The sequence below is a fragment of the Andrographis paniculata genome, unplaced genomic scaffold, assembly GCF_009805555.1.
Source record: "Andrographis paniculata isolate CXL003 unplaced genomic scaffold, ASM980555v1 Contig70END, whole genome shotgun sequence".
Lineage (NCBI taxonomy): Eukaryota > Viridiplantae > Streptophyta > Magnoliopsida > Lamiales > Acanthaceae > Andrographis > Andrographis paniculata.
Genome location: NW_026137607.1, coordinates 1,827,674 through 1,839,562, shown reverse-complemented (window position 1 = coordinate 1,839,562; position 11,889 = coordinate 1,827,674).

Here is an 11,889-nt window from a genome sequence, read left to right as displayed (position 1 = left end):
GTGTTGATTTATGGCATTGTGGATTGGGTAATACTAATCTAAATGCTATAAAAAGATTAGTAAATTTTAGTTTACTAAATATTGACACTTAAACTATATGAAGTTTGGGTGGAGACAAAAGTGGCTAATCCTGATAAAAAAAAAAGTGAAGCCATTGGATTTAATTCACACTGATATGTGTGATTTAAGATGTGCAAATTTCAAGTGAAAAAATATATATTAATCACCTTAATAAATGATTGCACAAGATATTGCTATCTTATCCGTTAAGGGAAAAGAGAGAAGCAATAATGCCTTAAAAAATAATAATTTTAAGGCAGCGAATCAGCTAAGCTGTGATTTCAAGGCAGTCGAAGTGATTGAGGCGATAAATGTGTAGCTCTGTATGAAGAATTATCTTGCATAATTCATCAGACTATGACATCATACTCACCATAATCGAATGACATTACGAAATGCATAAATGCCTTGTTGATTTATTCAGAATTACTCAAAAATTGTGGGGGGCAATTTTAACTGCAAGATATATTCTGAATAAAATTTCACTCAAAGGTAAGGATAAAGTTCCTTATAAATTGTGGAAATACAAGAAACCTTCATACAAATATTTGAAGTGTAGGGGTGTAAGTACCGTCTCCAAAAAAAAATTGCGGAGAAAGCGGTAGATTGTGTAAAGCTAGTAAGAGTCTTGAGGTATTTAAAGTATACTCTCGACTTTTGGCATACACTACGCGAGATATCCTCAAGTACTTGCAGGGTACTGTGATGCTAACGGAATATCTGAAACGAAATATTCATTGTCTACAAATGGATATGTCTTTTATGACCCGAGGTGGAGCAATTTCGTGAAAGTCCACGAAATAAATTTGTAAAGCTCGATCCATTTGAAAAAAAAAAAAAAAATCGTACCTCGGTGATGATATATTGTGATAACCAAAATGCAAAAGTAAAGGCTAAGAATGAGATTTACAATGGTAAATCCCGACATATCCGATACATACACAACACTGTGTGACAATTGATCACTAGTGGGGTTATGAATATCGATTATATGTCAGTGTAAAATCTTGCGGATCCGCTAACCAAATGGTTATATTGATCAAATGTATAAATTGCTAAAGGGAATTGATTTGAAATCTACGAATTAAGAGACAATTACAGTGGTAACCCAACCAAATCACTTGGAGATCCCAATCCTTGGTTCAATGGGAAAACTAAGTTATAATACTTCAGCACGAACACTCGACTACCATTCCCTAAATAGCTAAGAGTGTTACAATGTGCAAAGTGGTGAGGTTGAGTCAATGACTCTTAATAATCCTAAAAGTATAGTTGAATACTTTAAGACAGGATTACCTATATAAGTGTGAAGTGAGGGCCGCTTCAAATGAAACACTTATGAATCCAAAGAGTAATCCATGGCCGAAACGGATCAAAACGTGAGAACAAAATGAGGTTGAGATAACGGCATGTCAATATTATTGACTAAAATGTACACAGAGGTGGAATAGTTCAATGCATCGTGTCAACTAGGCCACCGGTACATACAATAATATTGACTAAGGAAGGTTCAAAGCCACAAGCTACCTATCCCGACATGTCGATATCTTTGGATTAAGCTGTGTGGTGTCCTATTAATGGGCATTTTCACTCATGTGGGAGTTTGTTGGAAAATCGGTTAATTATTTAATCGATGGAATTAAATTTAAATTAAATTTATAATTTTCGGAACCGATTATTCAATGAGTTAAAATGCATGTGGGTTGTATGGTGGTTATTGATAGTGTGGTTAGGCATATAAATGCCGGTAAGCCAAAGACGCGCGTGCCACTTGTCCGGACCAGATAATTATATGCATATATGATAAATAATTATTTGAAATTCAAATAATATATTTATGACCGGAATTAAATTTAGTGTTTATGACTGGAATTAAATTTGGTGTTTATGACCAGAATTAAATTGATGTTTATGACCGGAATTAAGTATGGAGTTTATGGCCGGACATTACCGAAATTTAATTATCTTCGGTTACGGTGGTTTCGACTCGGGCGTTAATAGCCCCGCTTGATGGAGGTGCCTATAAAAGGCCCTCTCCACCACCCCATTACCACACCAACAACACCAAGAGGAGTTCTTCCTCTCTAATCCTCTCCACCCCACTCAATATCCGGCGAGTTTTCCGGCAAGCTCCGGAATCTATACTTACCTAGCTTCCCGACATAGCTTAAGTCCCCTTATTTTAGTTCGCCGGAGCTCCGAAATATTGGAGTGCCACCTAATTCGGAGACGAACGTCGTTTTATCTTTGGGAACGTTACGCCACAAACCGGAGGCACTACCGGGGCATATTTGTTTTTACGGAAAGAGGTTCTACCTCGACTCGACGTGATTATCGAATTTATTTCGATAAAGTTATTGTGATTATCAAATTTATTTGATAAATTAATTTTCGAATTTATTTCGATAAAATTATTGTGATTATCAAATTTATTTTGATAAATTAATTATCGAATTTATTTCGATAAAATTATTGTGATTATCAAATTTATTTGATAAATTAATTGTTGAATTTATTTCGATAAAATTATTGTGATTATCAAATTTATTTTGATAAATTGATTATCGAATTTATTTCGATAAATTTATTGTGATTATCAAATTTATTTGATAAATAAATTATTGAATTTATTTCGATAAAATTATTGTGATTATCAAATTTATCTTGATAATTATCAAATTTATTTCGATAAAATTATTGTGATTATCAAATTTTATTTTGATAAATTGATTATCGAATTTATTTCGATAAAATTATTGTGATTATAAAAATTATTTTGATAAATTAATTATCGAATTTATTTCGATAAAATTATTGTGATTATCAAAATTATTTTGATAAATTGATTATCAAAATTATTTTGATAGATTAATTATCGAACTTATTCCGATATTTTTATTATCGAATTTATTTCGATAAAAATTGTTGTGATTATCAAAATTATTTTGATAAATTGATTTCGATATTTTGATTTTCGAATTTATTTCAATAAATTATTATTGATTATTGAATTTATTTCAATAAGATTGTCGTGATTATCGAATTTATTTCGATTGATTATTGAATTAATTCCGATAAATTATTTTGATATCGAATTTTATATTTCAATAATTATTTGATATTCTCGCGGTATAAAATTTTTTCTACAATTTTTCCTTTTATAGTAAAAAAAGTACAAAAATGGAATAAATTTTTACTTAAAAAGAAAATTGTTGAGTAAGAAAAAAACCAATGTGCAGGGTTTTCGAGAATGGGCCTAGGACTGTAGACTGGTGTATAGTTTAGGGTTTAGGGTTTAGGATCAATGGGCCTGTTAATGACAGTGGGATCCTAAATGGGTCTGAATATAAACCAAACGGCCCAATTGTTATTAAGAAAATGGTTTTTTCGGGAGAAACCTGTGATTAGAATGAGACGGCCGATATAGAGGTTGGTCAAAAGAGGAAGTCGGTTGAAGAAAGATGAGACGGCCGATACGGAGGTCGGTCAAAAGAGGAAGTCGGTTGAAGAAAGATGAGATGGCCGATACGGAGGTCGGTCAAAAGAGGAAGTCGGGCGAAGAAAGATAAGATGGCAGACACGGAGGTCGGACAAGAGGAAAGGTCTGTTAATTGGTTGGGTGAAGAAAAGTCTGTTAATTGGTCGCTTAATTAAGCAATCGATGAATCGTCTGGACGAATGGTTGTTCAGCCGTTTGAAAGAACTGAATGATGGTCGCTCGAGTGGGCGATCGATTAGTCGTTTGGTCTAGCGACCAGTTAGTATCTGGATCAGTCGGTTGGTCAATCGTTGGGTTATTCGGTAGGTTCAGTCGGTGGATGGTCCAAACAATTTCTCAGTCGGGTGGTGATTTATGATCCGTTTGAGAAGGCGAAGGTTGTTTTCAAAGTTATAGGGTCGAGCAAACGGTTGCTAAATATAAATGCGACCAAAGACAGTTTTTCAGACGGTTGTAAACACGATGAGGTTTCTCTGTCAGTTATAACTGTTAGTGACGATCTGATAACCGACTTAGAAGGCATATAAGGGAAGTTACAACCAGCGAGCGGATCGGACAAGTGGAAGGCGGGCAAGAGGAGACGTAGCAGCAGGTTTGCCGGTCGGACGAAAAGCGGTTCTAAGACGGTTGAGAGAAGTTACAACCGGCGAGCAGATATGAAGGCATGACCTGGTTGTGGCGGTTGACATAGGTTTTAAATAGGCCTGATCATAACCTAAAGAAACCATCTTCAATCGACATCAAATTCAATGAATTTCTTTTGGGGATTACCATTTTACTTTTACAGTCTGTAGTATTTATTTTCTTATTTTACTTATGTATCGTACGGTGTCTAGGGATTCTTAATCTCAGCCATTTTATTTTATCAAATTCGAAGATAATTTCTATTTTCAGGTTTTACTTTTTATTGTTGAAAATTTGCATCAACAAAAATGAAAATATTTTTCGATGACAACTCAAAAAAAAAGTGAGCATAGATTTGAATGAATGAGCTAGTATTATTTAGTACCACATGTAAGACAAGTATTAATAATCCTTGATTATAATATTTGTATAAGGACTTTACTTTATCCCGAATTATAATAATACATAGTAAATGCATAATTATGTGGAATAAAATAGTATTATAAACTCTAACTCTCCAAAGTAAATACACGCCAAATCATAGTATAAATTAATAAGTTCCTATTTTACAAAGTGTTCGAATTAAAACAAAGAGCATAGATGAAGCTTATTAATGATGATTCATCAAGAAAATTAAAGGGGAAGAGGTGGAGGATAGAACAACACACAGACACACAACCAAAATCTTGCATCTTCTTCGTCTATATATATATATTCTTGTTTTTATGTCAGTTTTTGTTCATCTTCATTTATGCCTTCATTTTATTAATTATGTTTGCTTTTTCATACGTCTTTATGCATTTTTTCGGAAGTCAGAAATAACATGTAGGTTCAAACACTCACAGAACCAACCCTAAAACTTTGGGAGATGGAATGGTGAAAAATGTCCATTCATTTTTTTTTTATTTTTTATTTAGTACTGTTTTTTTTTTTTTTTTTTTTTTTTTTTTTTTTTTTTTTCAGGATAAACAAGAAGAAGGCAATAAATAACTAAAAATTAAAATTTTAGAGAAATATTTAAGAAAGTTTAATAAAATTCAATAATTTTTACTAAAAAATTTAAATCTAAAAAATAAATCAACAAAATAAAAAAAATTATTATTTTTTGCACTATAAAATTAAAAAAAAAAATTTGAAAGTACGAGGGCCAAAATAATAAAAAAATATATAATTTTATTATTTTTAACCCTATATTTGAAGGGTTGGGGCTTGGGGTCAACTGCACCCTAGCCCTATGTACTACTGTGGCCGGCTTCAGAGACACTGTTTATATAAGGTTTATGTAATTATTGTAAATTAAATTTCAATATCTCAATTAAATTTATTTATTTTTTCTCTGTATTTTATTTTAAATTTTTAACATTTTTTTTTCTTTATTTTTAATTTTTTATTATCAAATGTCAGGACATTGTGTCATATTTGATACAAATAAAATATTTAATTACTTTAAATTTTTCAAAAAAATACGTTTGATTATTATTCGATTAAAAATTTTCAACTACACAAATATAACAACAACATTGATATATATTACATTAGAAGATGAACAATTAATGTTAAACAAGAAAAGTTTGATTCAAACTTTGAGTGTTAGATTATTTTTTTTTTCCCAAGTTTTTTTTTTTTTTTAAATATTACTATATAATTATTGTTGTTCCTAATGAAAAAAAAAAATTAAATTAAATTAAACTCCAAAAAGACAATTAATTTTGACGTTAATTACATCAAACGTTTAAATGGGTTTAATTGCCTCATAAAAATGAGGTTAATAGGTTGAAACATTAATTTAAGATTTTAATTTATTTTCATTTAATATCCTAAACACTAAAAATGCAAACTATATAAACTCCAAAAGGGACCATGCGGGACAACAGTATACGACAGGTGTATGATGCGATATTTTGAACAGTAAAAAATTTAAATTAAAATAGTTGTATGATGTGATACTTTGAATATAAGTTTTTTCAGTAGGGCTATTGAAAATGAATTGTTAACATGAGTAGTCTATTGAATCTATTTAACCTATATTTAACCTCGAATGACCTGACACCGGCTCATCCATGGGAGTTGGCTTAGTACCGGCCCAACTCCGAGGTATTACAAAAATTGATTTATATTATAATATAAAAAATAGGTATTTATTTGATATTTTTAGAAGAAAAAAATTTAATAAATAGTAAAAATTTTACACAATCTGCCAAACAAACACAAATGTGTCCTTTACCACATCTATGATTATATCATATAGTCATTTGATTAAATTTATTATTTAAGTTGGGCAATTATTATAATCTATTCAAATATTTTAGCCTTTTTTATACTCCCTCCGTCCAATTTTTATTATCCTAAAGTATATTTGCACGGTTTTTAGGTGATTGTCTTTTTGTTATGAATTGACAAATTTGCCCTTAATTGTATAGTAGAGATTAAAAGTAATAAATGAATTAAGGGTAAAAATGTAAAATTTGTGTTAAAAAAAAAATAGGACAATAGTTGTTGAACATCTCAAATAGGAAAGTAGAACATTAGTTTGTGGACGGAGGGATTATTTAAGTTTTTGAGTTTTATAATATTTTTAAAATAGAAATAAGTTGAGTATTTAATATGATATTTTATTAGATAAAATATGTATTTGAATATGAAAATGGTCTAAACAAATAAATATGTTTTTTTTTTTTTGGAAAACCCAAATTGGATGAATAATTTATTGCTGTCCATTTTTTTTTTTGTATTTTTTCCCCTTAGTTGTAATTTAATATTATAAATGTCTCCTAAAAATTTTAAAATTATTTTCTCATATTATTTATTAGGACAATTTTAATTTTTTGTTTCATATTATATAGTAGTACAATATTAGCTTTTAAAAAAAATTAATAATTCTAAAATAAAATGAAGATTTTATGAACAGTTCGATTTAGATCTCTTATAATAAATATAATAATGAAAATATGTATATATGATCATTAAAGTGGAAGCCAGGTAAAGAAACACAATTTACAAAAAATTATTTTATTTGATACATGAAATTCAGTAAAATTGTATTATATATATATATATTGAAATTTGTAATAATTGTATCCATATACTTTTTTCAATTTATAGTTAAGACATTGAAGTTGTGTTGTTTATAAGACTTGTATAGAACTAATTTAGTGATATACAAAGTGATTGATATTAAAAATAATCTTAACTATGTAGTAGACCAATTATAATTAAAAGATAAAACTGAGTAATAAATTGAAAAAATTATTATTATTATTATTATTGGATTTGATCATCCAATATTTTATTAGGAAGTGCACATTACAAGAAAATATCAATTTTCTAACTACATTTTTTCGTTACTAAATTCAATTTTTCCGTTACTAATGCTATTAGTGACGGAATTGGGGATTAAATCACGTTAGCTATCGTGAACTTTAAGAACGAAATTTCGTTACAAATATACTATTTTTTTGTAGTGGCAATTCTCAATAGATATTACCAAAATATATTATTTACACGTATCTATACAATATAAACAAATGAATTATTGTTGATAATATAAACACAAATGATTTCTTTTAGCCTATTAATATAATAATATAATATTATTTTTGTATATTTAATTTTTAAAACATAAATTAATTATTTTAATTGGTTTAGATTTTAATTATTTGAATATTGGTGATATTTTAACTTATAAAATGTAAGCAATACTACTTCCGTCCGGCTCTAAAGGTCATATTTACTTTTTGCGTGTTGATCTATGAATATTAATTATTATATGAAAACGTAATATAAATTAAGGAAAAATAACAAAAATACTTCTATTAATGTATTATTACAATTATATTTGTGCAAAAAATAATACAAATATAAGAATATTTTGAATGTTAAGTACAATAACGCAAAAAATAAATAAAATTCTTAGAGAGGAACGGAGAGAGTATTTAATTTTTTGTGATAACAATACAAATTTTAAATTTTAAATAGAAACATTGCAACGTTTGAACTACAACACAATTATTAAACTATATAAAAAAAAAGAATTAGTTAAATAAAATCACTAATAGCAACCATCAGTCTTCCATGGGGTCTTATTGATTATCAAAATAAGAAGTCTGTATATAGGCAATACAAAACAAACTCGATAGACTCAAATCTAAGTAATCTTATCTATGAATAAAATCAAATCTAGATATAAATCTATTAAATCTAAAATTGAATATCTAAAATATTTCAAAATCCCCTCAAACTCAAGTGGTATAATAGAAACCAACTTGAATTTGATAAGAATTGAATATAAATGCAAAACCAAAACACAAATAAAAATAATAGTTGACTTTCCATCGGAGCCGGAAACGAGATGACTTTCCACCCCAGAGCAAAAAATGAGATGACTCAATCGGAGCCGAAAACGAGATAATTCTTCACAGGAGCCGAAAACGAGATGACTCTTCACCGGAGCCGAAAATGACATGACTCTTCACCGGAGCCGAAAATGACATGACTCTCCACCGAAGCCGAAAACGATATGACTCTTCACCGGAGTCGAAAATGACATGACTCAACCGGAGCCGAAAACGAGATGACTCAACCAGAGCCTAAAACGATATGACTCCACCAGAACCGAAAACGAGATGGCCGAAAACGAGATGACTTCACCGGAGCAGAAAACGAGATGACTCCACCGGAGCAAAAAACGAGATGACTCAACCGGAGCCGAAAACCACATGACTTCACTGGAGCCGAAAACGAGATGACTCCACCGGAGCCGAAAACGAGATGACTCCACCGAAGTCGAAAATGAGATGACTCCACCGGAGCTGAAAACGAGATGACTCCACCGAAGTCGAAAATGAGATGACTCCACCGGAGCCTAAAACGACATGACTCCACTGGAGCCGAAAACAATATGACTCCACCGGAGCCAAAAAATGAGATGACGCTCCACCGGAGCAAAAAACGAGATGACTCTCCACCAGAGTCGAAAACAAGATGACTCACCACCATAGCAAAAAACGAGATGACTCCACCAGAGCCGAAAACAGACAAATCGCAAACATCGGACAAATAAGATGGCACGCAGGCAACAGATAAGCAGCAGACAGATGACAGATTGTAGACAGATTTCCAGCAACAAACAAACAACGAAAGATGGCAGATTGCACCCAGGCAACGACAGATGACTAATTGCACGCAGACAGCAGACAAAAAGTGGACATATGGTAGATAGCAGACAGATCGCATATAGCATATCGCATACAAATTTCAGATTGCATGCAGGACCAGACAGACAGCAGACAGATACAAATAGCATACGAGACAGATTTACAAAAAGACAAACTTGCAAAGGCATAATCTCAAAATTACAAGAGCTTCGGGTACAATCCAGGTTGAATGTACCCGGAGAAACACAGATTGGTAGGCTATATCTACGGCATGAAAAAAATAGCTCTGATACCGTGTTAGAAATTTTGGGGAAAAATAATGAGATTGTCTTATTGATTATCAAAATAAGAAACTAATACAAAACAAGTTCGATAGACTCGAATCTAAGTAATCTAATTTATGAATAAGATCAAATGTAGATATAAATCTACTAAATCTAAAATTGAATATCTAAAATATCTCAACAATATATATAATAAAATGGTGTATGATCGACACCTTATAGCTTGTTTTTCAATATTAATAAATAAAATGATAAAATTAATTTGTATTCATTGCATATAATCCATATATTATAGTAAATAATGACTGTAATTATATAATTTATAAAAAAAATATTCAATAAATCTGTTTCGATATTTTATGGGTAAAAATAATTTTTAAATTTAATATTTGTACAATTATTCAAATTGCATTGATAAATTTTAGTTATGCATTTATTTAAAATTTATTTAACATATTTATAAACTTCAATCAATGTTAAAAAGTAATTATTAAATATTATATTTTTTAAAATAGCATTTTAGAAATTACTTAAAATGAATAAAAATAAAAATATAGAATTATATATCTTATTATCTTTTACATATAAAAAATTACATACTGAATATCATGGACACAATGGTAGTTATACAATCAAATATGATAAAGGATCATGTGCTCAGATGAAATTCTAAATCAGCATTGTTGAATTATATTTTAGTTTTTAATTAAATAAAGTTAATTCAGTCATTTAAATATATATATTTTTTTTTGAATTAAAGGTGGAGATTATCCATCAGCATGTTGAATTTGGAGTTTTCAGCATAGGATCTATCATAATCAAATATATATTATATCATATAAATACGAGTTTTGTACGGATCTGCCACTTGAAAAGTCTATCTTGCCCCTCATTTCAAAAATAACAATTTAGCCCTTAACCTATCTTTGTACTGGCTTGAAAAGACGAGATTGTACGGATCTGCCACTTGAAAAGTCTATCCAGTCCCTCATTTCGAAAATGACAATTTAGCCATTAATCTACCTTCTCTAATTCCTCCTTTATTGACACGTGCCTTGCACCGTCTCGCCAAACGCTTCCACCAGTTCCCAAACTCAACTTGCCCGACCGACCATTCCAGAGACCAATTGCTAGACCAGCCGACCTACTTTATCCGACCTGCTGACCATCAGACCTGTCTGTCCGACCTGCTAACCATCCGTCTGTCCGACCTGTTGACTTCCCGACCTAAGGACTTCCCGACCTGATCACTTTTCGTCTTGACGACCTCCCGACCTGAGGACTTCCCGACCTGACCACTTTCCGTCTTGAGGACCTCCCGACCTGAGGACTTCCCGTCCTGACCACTTTCTGTCTTGAGGACCTCCCGACCTGACCACTTTCCGTCTTGAGGAACTCCCGACCTGAGGACTTCCCGACCTGACCACTTTCCGTCTTGAGGACCTCCCGACCTGAGGACTTCCCGTCCTGACCACTTTCTGTCTTGAGGACTTCCCGACCTGACCATTTCCCGTCTTGAGGAACTCCCGACCTGAGGACTTCCCGACCTGACCACTTTCCGTCTTGAGGACCTCCCGACCTGAGGACTTCCCGTCTTGAGGAACTCCCGACCTGAGGACTTCCTGACCTGACCACTTTCCGTCTTGAGGACCTCCCGACCTGAGGACTTCCCGACCTGACCACTTTCTGTCTTGAGGACTTCCCGACCTGACCACTTCCCATCTTGAGGACTTCCCGACCTGACCACTTCCCGTCTTGAGGACTCCCGACCTGAGGACTTCCGGACCTGACCACTTTCCGTCTTGAGGACTTCCCGACCTAAGGACTTCTCGTCCTGATCACTTTCCGTCTTGAGAACTTCCCGACCTGAGGCCGTCCCGACCTGAGGACTTCCGGACCTGACCACTTTCCATCTTGAGGACTTCCCGACCTAAGGACTTCCCGTCCTGACCACTTTCCATCTTGAGGACGTCCCGACCTGACCACTTTCCGTCTTGAGGAAATCCCGACCTGAGGACTTCCCGACCTGACCACTTTCCGTCTTGAGGACCTCCCTACCTGAGGACTTCCCGACCTGACCACTTTCTGTCTTGAGGACCTCCCGACCTGAGGACTTCCCGACCTGACCACTTTCCGTCTTGAGGACCTCCCGACCTGAGGACTTCCCGACCTGAGCGCAAATTTTTCTACTTTTCTGTCCGACTTCGGGTCCTACCTTCGTTCAAGACCCTGCTACCATTATTTTTATTATTATTATTATTTTTGTACG